This window comes from Cetorhinus maximus, chromosome 2, assembly GCF_964194155.1.
Source record: "Cetorhinus maximus chromosome 2, sCetMax3.hap1.1, whole genome shotgun sequence".
Classification (NCBI taxonomy): domain Eukaryota; kingdom Metazoa; phylum Chordata; class Chondrichthyes; order Lamniformes; family Cetorhinidae; genus Cetorhinus; species Cetorhinus maximus.
In genome coordinates this window covers 200,408,450-200,421,015 of record NC_135880.1, presented here as the reverse complement: position 1 = coordinate 200,421,015, position 12,566 = coordinate 200,408,450, and positions in this window count along the sequence as shown.

Genomic DNA, 12,566 nt, shown 5'->3' with positions numbered 1-12,566 from the left:
AGATTAAGAACTCAACTTATTCAAATTAATGTCAGGACATTCATTTTAAAAAAAATTAACACCAGCTAATTTGCATATATCGCTTATAAAAATAGCAAGCAATTCAACTATAAATTTTATGAAACTAACAGGCAGCAAATGTAATTAACCTTTTTTTGTCATAATGCCTCTGACAATTCTAACAGGCAAACATGTCAGCTAACTGAAGCAACAGTAGCAGGATCATTTAGGTTTTTTTTATATCACAAAAGCTTAAACGTTTTTTTTATTCATAGGATGTGAGTGTCACTGACTAGGCAAACATTGATTGCCCATCCTTAATTGCCCTTGAGAATGTGGTGGTGCGCTGCTTTCTTAAACTGCTGCAGTCCGCGTGGTGTAGGTACACCCAAAGTGATGTTAGGAAGGGAGTTCCAGGATTTGAACACAAGAGTTCAGGTTTTCACCTTTCTCCAGCTAAAATAGCCTAATTTATAGCTGATACCTTTGTTGACAGGAACAGCAGAAATTTTAGTAGCAAGGAAACCAATAAGATCTAACAAGGTCTGTGAGCTCTTAATCAACCTTATCTTCTTTCAAAATTATTTCACCGGACGCCAGAAGATTTGCACAGCTGGATGATAATCCAACAATCACACTGCATTTCTTTTGAAGGAGGATGGAATTAGAAGAAGTTTGGAGTTAATTAAATTTGGCCATGTTTGTCATCTTGGTTACGTTAGTACAAAAGCGAAGACATTGACCTGTTCTTGTACTAACTTTCCAGAACCCACGTTGGCACAAATACAAATAGCTTTGTTGTCCCATCATGGATAAATGCAACACAAATTAAAATGGTAACACCACCTTCCTTAACAACTGCTCTTAACTCATGCATTTTTGAGCAATTCCTGTACCAATCATCCAGCCTGCTTGCATCTATCCCAAAACATGGAATGTTAGTGTCAGTTATGTAATCTTGCACTCCCAGTAGGAGCCTTGCTTGTTAAAATGGGGCTTCCCCCAGGGACCTCAGGATTGTGGTGCCTGTGATCGACTCAAACCCATGTCATGTTTTGTGTAAAACATGGGATGGAATATATTGAACTTGCAATTCTTCATGCCTTTCACATCCTCAGGACATTCCCAAGTGCTTCGCATTAAATGAATTACCTTTGAAGTGTTGCCACTGTTCTTACGTAGCCAAATGTAGCAGCACATTATTTGCCCACAGGACATCATCCTTCGCTAGTTTGAAATCACTGCCTTGCCCAATGGCTCAGCTGTTAAAGCCAATAGAGCCAACAGACAGGAAAGTCCAAAATTTGATTTTGAACCTGTTCTGAGTTTGTTGATTTTGGTTAGATTTTGGAATGGGGATGTTACATTTGGCCGGTGTGCCCCTGGACTATGCGGGTAAACCAATCCCCTGGGGTAACAGCTCTTGGCTACTATCCAGTGTTTCCTGCTGGTTGGTGGGAAGGGATTAATGTTAAATGAGAACAGGATCCAGCACTGCTGTGCTATTTCTCGTTGTAAAATAGCCTACCAGCAACATGCTCACATTCTAAGAATGGCTGGTTGTACAAAGTACAGAAATGACCCATTGAAACATTTCCCAGCAAGGAGTCACCTAGGCGAATAGGGGAGAAAAATGTTAAAACCTCAAAAAAAGATGAATTTCTGATTTTGTAAATATTGTTGCCTTGCAATGCGGTTAGAACCATTCATTTATTTTTCAGATGCAACACAATATCACATAAGCGTGCTTAAATGTTGCCAGATGGAATGATCAACAATGTTCATTTTTTGGCCTATGCAGGCTGCTTTGCAAATTAATAATGCATAGTTCACAAAGCTCCTTGCCATCCTCCTAAATTAAACATCAAACAAGCTTGAATCTTGCATAAATGACCCAAAACCTGGCAGTGTCTAGTTTGGACATTAGATGGATTTGATTGATGGTGAGCAGTTTGATGATAATGTTCCAGCTAAGAGTTCATCTTTCACTTGTCCAATGTTTTAATGCCTGCTGTGGCTCACACCACTCTCTGTCTTCTTTACTGAAGGTTATAAGATCCTGCAGAGAGTGAGTGAGTGAGTGTGTGTGTGTGTGTATGTATGTATGTGTTGGGTGAATATGGGAAAATATGAAGGCAGCTTGAGGCTTTGAGTAAGTGTACAGAGCTCAATTTGATTAATTTTGAAATATTTGAGAGTAAAAACGTTGACAGTTATTCAAAGCTAGTGTTTACCTCTTATGGAGGAGATAGAACAACTTGGGTTGAATGCAAGACTCTTGTTAAAATTGCATCTTTTTTGTTTCAGCATGCTTAGCCTAATTAAAATAATATTCAGTTTTCAAATACGCAGTTTAAAGACACAAGAACATAAGTATTAGGAGCTGGAGTAGGCAATTCAGCCCCTCGAGCCTGCCCCGCCATTCAATACGATCATGGCTGGTCTCATTTTGGCCTCAATTCCAATTTCCCACCCTCTCCCCATAACCTTTCAACCCATTACTAATTAAAAATCTGTCTATCTCCTCCTTAAATTTATTCAGCGTCCCGGCATCCACTGCACTCTGCGGTAGTGAATTCCACAGATTCACGACCCTTTGAGAAAAGTAATTCCTCCTCATCCCTGATTTAAATCTACCACCCCTTAGCCTAAAACAATGACCTCTCGTTCTAGGATGCCCCACAAGGGGAAACATCCACTCCACGTCTACTTTGTCTATCCCCTTTAGCATCTTATATACCTCAATTAGATCTCATCTCATCCTTCTAAACTCTAGCGAGTACAGGCCTAAACTGCTCAATCTCTCCTCATAAGACCCGTATCCCTGGAAACAATCTAGTGAACCCCCTCTGAACCGCCTCCAGTGCAACTACATCCTTCCCCAAGTAAGGGGACCAAAACTGTGCACAGTTCTCCAGCTGCGGTCTCACCAATGCCTTATATAGTTGCAACAACACTTCCCTATTTTATACTCTATTCCTTTAGCAATAAATGCCAAAATTCCATTTGCCTTCCTTATTACCTGCTGTACCTGCATACCAGCTTTTAGCGATTCATGTACGAGGACACCCAGATCCCTCTGCACTGAAGCATTTTGAAGTTTCTCTCCATTTAAATAATAAGTCGCCTTTTTATTCTTCTGACCAAAATGGATAACCTCACACTTATCCACGTTAAACTCCATCTGCTAAATTTTGGCCCATTCACCTAACCTGTCCATATCCATTTGTAAATTTCTTATTTCTTCATTGCAACTTACTTTCCCACCTATTTTGGTGTTGTCTGCAAATTTAGCTATAGTACCTTCTATCCCTGAATCCAAGTCATTAATATAGATCATAAATAGTTGGGGCCCAAGGACCAAACCCTGTGGCACCCCACTAGTCACTTTAAAGAGCCGGCATTGTAGAATTTTTACAAGAGGTAGCAGTTTTAATACGAACATGGTGATTGACTTGAATTCTGCCCGTACTGCTCAATTCCAGCCATGAGACAAGTCTTCATCTTACTCATTCCAGAGATGGGCCAGGCAACAGGGGATCATGAATATTTGAATTTATGAAGTGCTCTGTGGCTCACTCAGCCATTTCCATCTTCGAAACTTCAGTAAAAACAGGCATTCAAAGAACCCAAATCACTTGCTGACTCATTGGTTAACACAGGGCAGTAAGCTATAAGGTTCTAATTGAATGGAAGGAGTCACATCATATCATAACCATGACAGTAAAGCTCCATCAAGTTCAGTTCAGCCACGGGTTTAGATTGAATTAAAGCTTTAATTTCACAGGTGGATACTGATCATCTGTAATATGGTCTGATTTTCCCTTTTTCCTTAATGTTAAGAAGTTGGCATGGAGACAGTCGAATTACATAGGAAGAGCTGAAAGGGACTTAAGTGGGAAAATATGTATAGAATTGGATCACGGAAATGTATTGTATCACATTAAATTAGGACAAGAAGGAACATGAGAAAATATTGGCAAATAATATTAAGGAAAATCCAAAGATGTTTTATAAGTACATAAAGAGGATAACTAAGGAAAGAATAGGGCCAATAGGGACCTAAAAGGTTACTTGTGTGTGGAAGCAAAAGACAGTTTAGGTGGCTGTTTTCACAAATTCTGAAATACGGTATGAATTGTCATTTAGTGAGGCATGAATTAATCAAGGAAGCAGCATGCATTTGTTAAGGGAAAGTCTTGTCTGACTAACTTGATTGAAATTTTTGAAGAGGCAAGAAGGAAGTTTTTTGAGGGTCGTGTGTTTGATGTGGTCTATGGATTTTAGCAAGGCTTTTGACAAAATTCTACATGGTAGACTCAACAGCACATAGAAGCATATGGAATCCAACATAACGTAGAAAGTTGGATTCAAATTTGGCTGTGACAGAAAGAAAAATGTTATGATTCATGGGTCTCTTGGTGCCTGCAAGGCTGTTTCCAGTGGTGTTCTGCAGGACTCAGAACTGTGTCCCTTGCTGTTATATATATATATTGTGGCTGATACAAAATTGATATCGAGGAAGAAAGCTGTAGACTGCAGAAGATCTCAATGGGCTGGTCAGGTAGGCAGCAAAGTGACAAATCAAATTCAATACAGAAAAAAATGAAGTGATGCAATTTTGGAGGATGAAACAAAGTAAGGAAATATAGGATAAATGGTAGGATTCTGAGAGGTGTAGAGGAACAGAGGTGCCATGTAGTAATTGTCTACAGATTCCTGAGGGTAACAGGGTAGGTAGATAAGGTGATCAAGAAGATACGCAAGATACCTTCTATTTCTGGCTGAGGCCTAGAGTATAAGAACAGTGAGGTTATTTTCAAACTATATAAAACACTAGTTAGACAGCAGCTAGAATACAGCACATACTTCTGATCACTACACTACAGGAAGGATATGATCAAAGTAGAGAGTGCACAGAAGGGATTTACAAGAATTTTGGCAGGAAGGGAGAATTTTAACTATGAGGAAAGATTGTATAGGATGGGATTCTTTCCTTTATAACAAAAGAGGCTGAGGGGAGACTGAGGTGTATAAAAATATGAGGAGTAAGATAGATTGAATAGGAAAGACCTATTTCTTTTAGCAGAGAGGTCAACAAACAGCCATGGCTTTAAAGAAATTAGTCGTAGGATTGGAGGGGAATTGAGGACTATTTCTTTCACCTACAGGGGTTGGGGATCGAGAATTCATACTTGAGGTACCATAACCTACAGGGATACAGGTCAAGAGCTGGAAGGTTGGATTAGACTGAATAGGTCTTTTTTGGCTGGTGCAAACACAATGGGCTGAATGGCTCCTTTTTGTGCTGTAAATCTTTCTATGTTCTTTGTTTAGGCATAGCCAGAGTTGTTTTTATTCTGCAATCTTGGATTATAGTGAAATAGACTTTAATGTAATTCAAGCTCTGCTCCAGACAGTTGAGGATGTGCTCCAGTCTCACATTCCAATGCATTACTGAGGCAATGGTGCAGTCAAAAAGTTCTTTTGGATGAGGCATTAAATTAAGAGGCAGTCTACCTTCTTAGGTGGCAGTAAAACATTCCGTGGTGCTATATAAAGAAAAGCAGAGTCCTCCCTCTGGTATCCTGGCTAGATTTATCTGAACCAAGTTAAATTTTCCTGTCACTTATCACACTGCAATATGCAAATTGGCTGCAGCACTTCTCCAATTCAACAGTAGCCATGATTTAAAAGTACATAATTGGTTGTGAAATGTTTTGGGACAACCCAAGGTTGTTACGTAGTGGGCAGGATTTTGGTGGCAAGATGGGGGCGGGAACAGGAGTGGGCGGGCGGGCGGGCCACAGTCTGGAATCTTGGCCATTGTCCAGCAGGCCAGGTCTGGTCTGGAATGGCTACCCCCCTGCAAGTGGCCTGGAAGTTTCCAGTCGGTAGACGGACCCCAGCCGAGGCCAAAACATGACCAGAGAAAGGAGGCAGCCTCCCGGCAGCAGACTGGGGAGCTTGCCCTCTGGATTGCTTCAAACCACACATCCCACCGTCGCTGAGCTGCCGATGATGAAAAATGACCACAGTGCAGCTGGAGTCCACCCTGTGGTGGGGTCTCTTGCTCCACAAAAGTAGTTTGGAAACTGTGGCCATTTTCACTTTTATATATTTTAGAAGTGCTGAGAGGGCACCTCCATTCTGAGACTCTCTCTCCCACTATCTCTCTTTCTCTCTCTCTCACGCTCTCTCTCTCTCCTCCAATGGCAGGCTTCAGCTCTTTCACTGCTGAATCGCCTCCTAATTGTCCTCCAGCATTGGGATCCTGCCCGCCATCCTTAATTAGGTGGCAGACATGCCCTCTGGCTATTGATTGACTAATCCTACAAAAAGCCTGTTGGGTGATTATTCCACCGTGGTGCAGGCTGGTACAATGAATCCCAAAAATTCAGCCCATTAATTCTCTTGGGTGACGGTGTGTGGGGGAGGCAGGACAGATAGGAAAAGCAGACTGCAAAGGGTTAACAATTTACTGTTCCAGTCTTCATAAGCTAGAGACATCTTCAGCCATTCGTGTGGTATGAAAGTGTTTTCAGTGGCACACAGGCACATAGAGAGACACGCTCTGCATATTAATACAATCCAGATGGCACAAGAGAAAAGAAAGCATTCCAAGACTATCACCTGGGAGTGCTTATCCAACATCATCCTTGCTGCAAATAAGAGATGTACGACTCAATTATAAACTGCATTTAACACTGCACAGCCATCATAGATCCACCATCGAGATTTCACAGTCCTTCAATAACATGCTGGTAGTTATTAATTTCTTAAGATGTCTAATTAAAAAAAGATTCTTTGTTCATAGCACATCAAGTTTTTTCTATTCCATGATTTGCCTGAAAACGTTAATCTTAAGTAACTTGGTAACATTTTCTGTTTTACATTGGGTCTCCGAGCATACAGGAAACAAATACAGCTAGAGTTTTGTGCGTGACTCCTGCCCAGGGGACCAAGGTGTTAAAGCCTCATGCTCGTCTCTGTGGTTAATAGGTTAGGATCTCAATGGGCTCATCAGGTAGGCAGATGAAGCCTCATATAGTGTTTCATCTGGAGGTTGATATGCCATGTGGGTATTCATAATATTCATGAGCTTAAGCCCCATTAAGAAGGGACTGGAACTCACAGCCCATTTTTCCAGAAGTGAGGGAATTATCATGACAGCCAAATTGCAGACCAATGGCTTCAACTAGTGGAAACCATAAATACCTTACAATCTCACGCTGCAGAATAAAAACTGTCGCAATTGCAGCACTTATGGGTGTGGTTCATAAAATTCTAATGCAACTGATCCCTTTCTTCATAGCTTCTGACTGAATCAGGCACCCAAATCTGATAGCAAGCAAATGATCTCACTGGTCAGCTGCCGATGATGAACACCGTGCTCATCTGTGTCACTCATCAGTGTGCATGGGGTTCTTGACTTGCTTTGCCTTCTGTGCGCTGAATTTTCATTCCTGACGCGTACGAACGTGAAATAGCGCGTGATGACATCAGGTGAGCGTCTTGACGTCACCGCGCGCTCACGCAATATTTCGGTCAGTGGGCGAACGGGGAAGTCGTCAGCGCACTCGCCAGGAATTAAGAGGGTTGTTAAGCCCATTAATAAATTAAATAAATTGAATTTTTCCCTGCCCCCACAACATTACGGTTGGTAGGTGGACGAATAGGCCAAGCAGCCTTTGCATTTTTTGTGAAACCTCATCCATGGGCGGGATGAGGTTTCGAAGAGTGGTTAAAAAAAGAAACTTTTAAAACTCATTTTTAACATGTCCCTGCTCATGTGACAGAATCACATGAGCAGGGCCATCTTTTCCTTAATTTTAAAACCTTTATTTGTAAAGTTAAAAATCTTCAGCTCCCTGAAGCAGCTCTGTGCCTTCAGGGAGCTTTCACTGAGTGCACCCGAACGTAAGCGTTGACTTCCGCTCTAACCCTCCTCTCCCGCCATCCCAGGAGTGCTGAGTGTTTCAGCGCGCAACTCACACTGGTTGGCCGTCAACTGGCCAGCCATCGTGAAATTGCGGTTGGAGCCCGATCGTGGGCGGCAGATGGTTGCGTGGCTGCTCCCGGGCCCACCCGGTGCGTCTGCCCGACAAGGGGAAAAATCCTCCCCTATATTTCTCCGACCCAGCATTGGAGCTGAAAAGAAGATCAATAACTTGGAATCCATAAATCTGTCAATAAAGTTTCATGGGGCAGCATTTTCCCCCCGTTGGGGGGGTCGTGTGGGAGTGGGCGGGTTCCCGATCGGTGCCGCAATTTTACGTGGGCGGGTCAATTAAGGCCCACCCAGCGTGACGTCTGCCCGGAAGTGCTGTGCGCTCCCTGTACGGGCTAGGGGGGGGGTGGGGGGATTCCCTGAACAGGTCTGCGCGCTTTTTTGCACATGCGCACGGAAGAGTGCACAGATCCCCCTGAGGCAAAGTGCCGCCTCGGGGAGATCGGCTGAAGTTTTAAAAATTTATCAAAGGTAAGAAAAAATTTCCCTGACATGTCCCCTCTTGTGACACTGTCACATGAGCTGGGACACGTCCATTACTTTTATTTAAACATTTCCTGAACATTTTAAATCCCTCATGAAACCTCATCCCGCCCGTCGATGAGGTTTCATGCTTTCTCGGAAGGCCGCCTGGGCTCTTTACCTGTCCGCCAACTTTAAGGTTGGATGGGCAGGTCCATTAATCATTTTAATTACTTTTTTAATGGCTTTAATAGGCTGAGTCGGCTGCGCGCCCGCCGAACTGAAAATCTAAATGACACGGGGTGACGTCAGGACGAGTCATTTTGCACCTCGGCAAGTGGGCCCTGCCCCCGCTCACTGACCGGAAAATGCTGCCCCTGGTATTTCAAAGGCCAGTATCCCTTAGGAATTTGCCTGTTTCCCAGTCCAAAAGGTTATAGAAATTTTGTGTTCTTCTGCAGTGCAATGGAAGAAAATTCAATGAGATCGAACAGTGCACAGCATTTCACACTTCTTTCAATCAAAACATGAGCCATATGAGAGGCAGATCAATTCTAACCAATATAAAGCCTGTAAAAAATTAAATGCATCATGAAATAATCAATTCTTTACGTGTCAATAGTAAAGTGCAGGGGTTCAGTAGCTTAAATTGGCTTTATCATTTAGAATAGCAATCCAGTTAGTACCCCTGACGCAAGTCTTTTCCCTGCAACTATTCTCCTTCAAGTATTTATCCAATTGCCTTTTGAAAGTTACACTTGAATCCGTATCCACCACCCTATCAGGCAGCACATTCCAAATCCTAACCAACCGTTGCAAAAACAAGTTTTTCCTCATGTCACTTCTGGTTCTTTTGACTTTGGGTCAAACAATAGGAAAGTCACCAGGCTGGCAGGGAGCTCATGAACTGACTGCCAAGTTTTTTCAATAATTTCATTGTCCAGTTTAAGCTTCAGGACTGACTTGCAAGCTTTCAACAGAGTCAAAGGCAATGTGCTGTGGTTGGGCTTTGACCGACAGCAGAAGCAGGGTGCAGAAAAACAAAAAAAATGAGATGGCCAAGTCACTTAGACTGTTCTACTTCTGGCAGCAACTTATTTAGAGGAAAGCATCAGGGGAGAAGTGGCAGCAGCTAGGTTGCTGCTTGCCCATCATCTTGGCTAGGGCAAGCAAAATAAGAAATAAAAGACACCAGGCATTATATATTGGGTAAAAAAAAAATCACTTTAACAGAAAAGGCTCACGCAAATTGCTGAATTACACATTTCCTTCAGTCCTAGATAGAACCCAGGAGGTACTGAATGTTGACAAGCAGTTTATAGAAACCATTGATGTGCAATGAAAATAGCTTTAGGGAGACATGTCAGCCTCTCTGTCTACCATAGATTTACAGCATTTTTTTTTCAAAAAAGAAACAAAACATTAAAGGCTGTCTAAACATCAATATTAGATGCAGTTTTGAAAACAATAAAGCTAGCTAGCACTGCAACCACTTAATCCATGACAACTGTTGAGCGTTGTCCATTAATTATGAATGAGGGTAGTTTTGTAAAATGGAGCTACCATCCCAAAGAGACGGTTAGTTGCAAGAAAGTTGGCCCAGGGCAACCACAGAAGCTACAAAGTCATAGTAGATTCCTCATCCAAGCTCTTAAGTAATTTCATTGTCTTCTATGGTGAGGGGTCCAATGCAGAATTGGCACAGATCTCCACAGAACTGGCAGTTCATATTGTTGTTGTTGATGCTGGGGCGGGGGGGGGGCTTCTGCAGGTGTGCCATCCCTGGCCTTCCTCTGGGTACATTGGGTGTTGTGAGCTGGTCATCAGTGGTCCTTGAAATATGCTGAAGCAAATTTCAGCGCTTGTTTCTACATGGACCGGTCATCTGCAGTGTTTTCCCAAGACAGCTGGTCTGAAATACAAAACTTTGTAAGGCTGTTTCATAGGGCACCCTTATATCATTTATACCACCTTGAGGCCGTTTGCCCTGGGACAGTTCCCCATAGAAGGTGGGGATTCTGTAGCCATCCATACAGCAGACATGACCTGCCCATTAAAGTTAAATGTTCTGGAGTAAGAGTTTTGAAGAGTTTCTTCCCCACCCACCCACCTCATCTCCCAAGAAGCATTTGGAGGAGTAAAATATTGACAGGAGGGCATGTTATGTTGGCATGGTGCCTTTCCCACATTACAGGGCACGCGTATGCAGGCCAATAGGAATGCTCCTCCCACTCCCAGCAGTGCCAAGGCATGTTACCTATGCTTGTTATTTGCCCTGAGAGGAAAGTAAACATTTAGATAGCACAATTCTCCACCTCAAGATGTCCCAAAGTACCTTACAGTTAATTAAGTACCTTTAAAATGTAGTTACCATTGTGATGCACTAACACAGCAGCAAATTTACTATACAGCAAGGTTGCATATATAGTAATGAGACAATGACCTGATAATCCGCTTTTAGTGATGTTGTTGAGGGAGAAATATTAGCCAGGACACTGGGGTAACTCCTCAGCTCTTTTCAAAGTAGTGGGATGGGATTTGGGATGGGCAGATTGCACGTCCAAGAGTGTAGCACTCCTAGGTACTGCACTCGAATATCAGCCTCGATTTTTATACTTAAGTCTCTGGGATGAGGCTTGAGCCTTCACCCCTCTGGCTCAGAGGTGCGAGAACTACCAGTGAACCATGGCTGACAGCATTAAAAAAAAAAATCAGGCTTCGGTTATAATCAGAATTGATAAGCAAAATCATAAAAAGCGTCACTGTCAGCCTGCAGAGGGTCTGGGCGTGAAAATCAGATCCACTTCCGACAAGTAAAGCTGCTTCCAACACCAACAGGAGCACTTTGTGTCCAAGAAGGCAAAAGGTGAGTTTGCTAAGTGTTACAAATAGTCACAATTGAAGCTTTGGCAGGCCAACCAGAAACAGCACCATCGCACTGCGATTGCATTCCTCGCTACAATGAGTTGAGTTTACACCTGCTGGGAGAAAATACTGTGTCAACAATTAATTGGTAACCGTGGAGATGATCTTGTTCATCTGTTGATCCGCGCAAACACATTATTCTCAATCTTGTGCTGCTGGGTGATTCATTGGTATTTAAGTTGCCGCTCAACACCTCACCCTGTGGTGAGAGACACAGCTGGCAATGATCAAGGCCACTGATTTGTGTTTTTTCTTGGAAGGCGGGATTTGATACTGAAAATTAAAGTCAGAATTCCACGTTCTAAAGAGCAAACTTGATTTATTCAGCCATAATAGGCCAGTGACTCTGGCTGTGATTCCTGGCAGCCGGAATGCACAGTCGGATTGCAAAGGTTATCAGGGTCAATGGCAAATGGAGTATAAAGTGGGCAAATGTGAAATTGTCCATTTTGGCAGAAAGAATAAAAAAGAAACATTATTTAAATGGTGAGATGCTGCACAGCTCTTTGAGATTCAGAGGGATCTGGGTGTCCTAGTATACAGGTACAGCGGGTAATTAGGAAAGCTAATAGAATGTTATTGTTTATTGCGAGGGGCATTGAATACAGAAGGTTATGCTTCAGTTGTACTGGGCACTGGTGAGACCACATCTGAAGTACTGTGTACAGTACTGGCCTCCTTATTTAAGGAAAGATATAATTGCATTGGAAGCAGTTCAGAGAAGGTTTACTAGACCAACATCAGGATTGGGTGTGTTCACTTATGAGGAAAGGTTGGATAGGCTGGGCTTGTATCCACTGGAGTTTAGAAGAGTAAGAGGTGACTTGATCGAAACCTTTAAGATCCTGAGGGGTCTTGACAGGGTGGATGTGGAGAGGGTGTTTCCTCTTGTAGGAGGATCTAGAACTAAGGGTCACAGTTTAAAAATATAATGGGCCGCTCATTTAAGGCAGAGATGAGGAGAAATTTTTCTCTGAGGGTCGTGATTCTTTGGAGCTCTCTTCCTCAAAAGGTGGTGGAAGCAGGGTCTTTGAATATCTTTAAGGCAGAGCTAGATAGGTTCTTGATTAACTAGGGGGTGAAAGGTTATCGGGGGTAGGCAGGAGGTTACAATCAGATCAGTCATGATCTTATTGAATGGCAGAGCAAGCCTGCTCCTAGTTCGTAT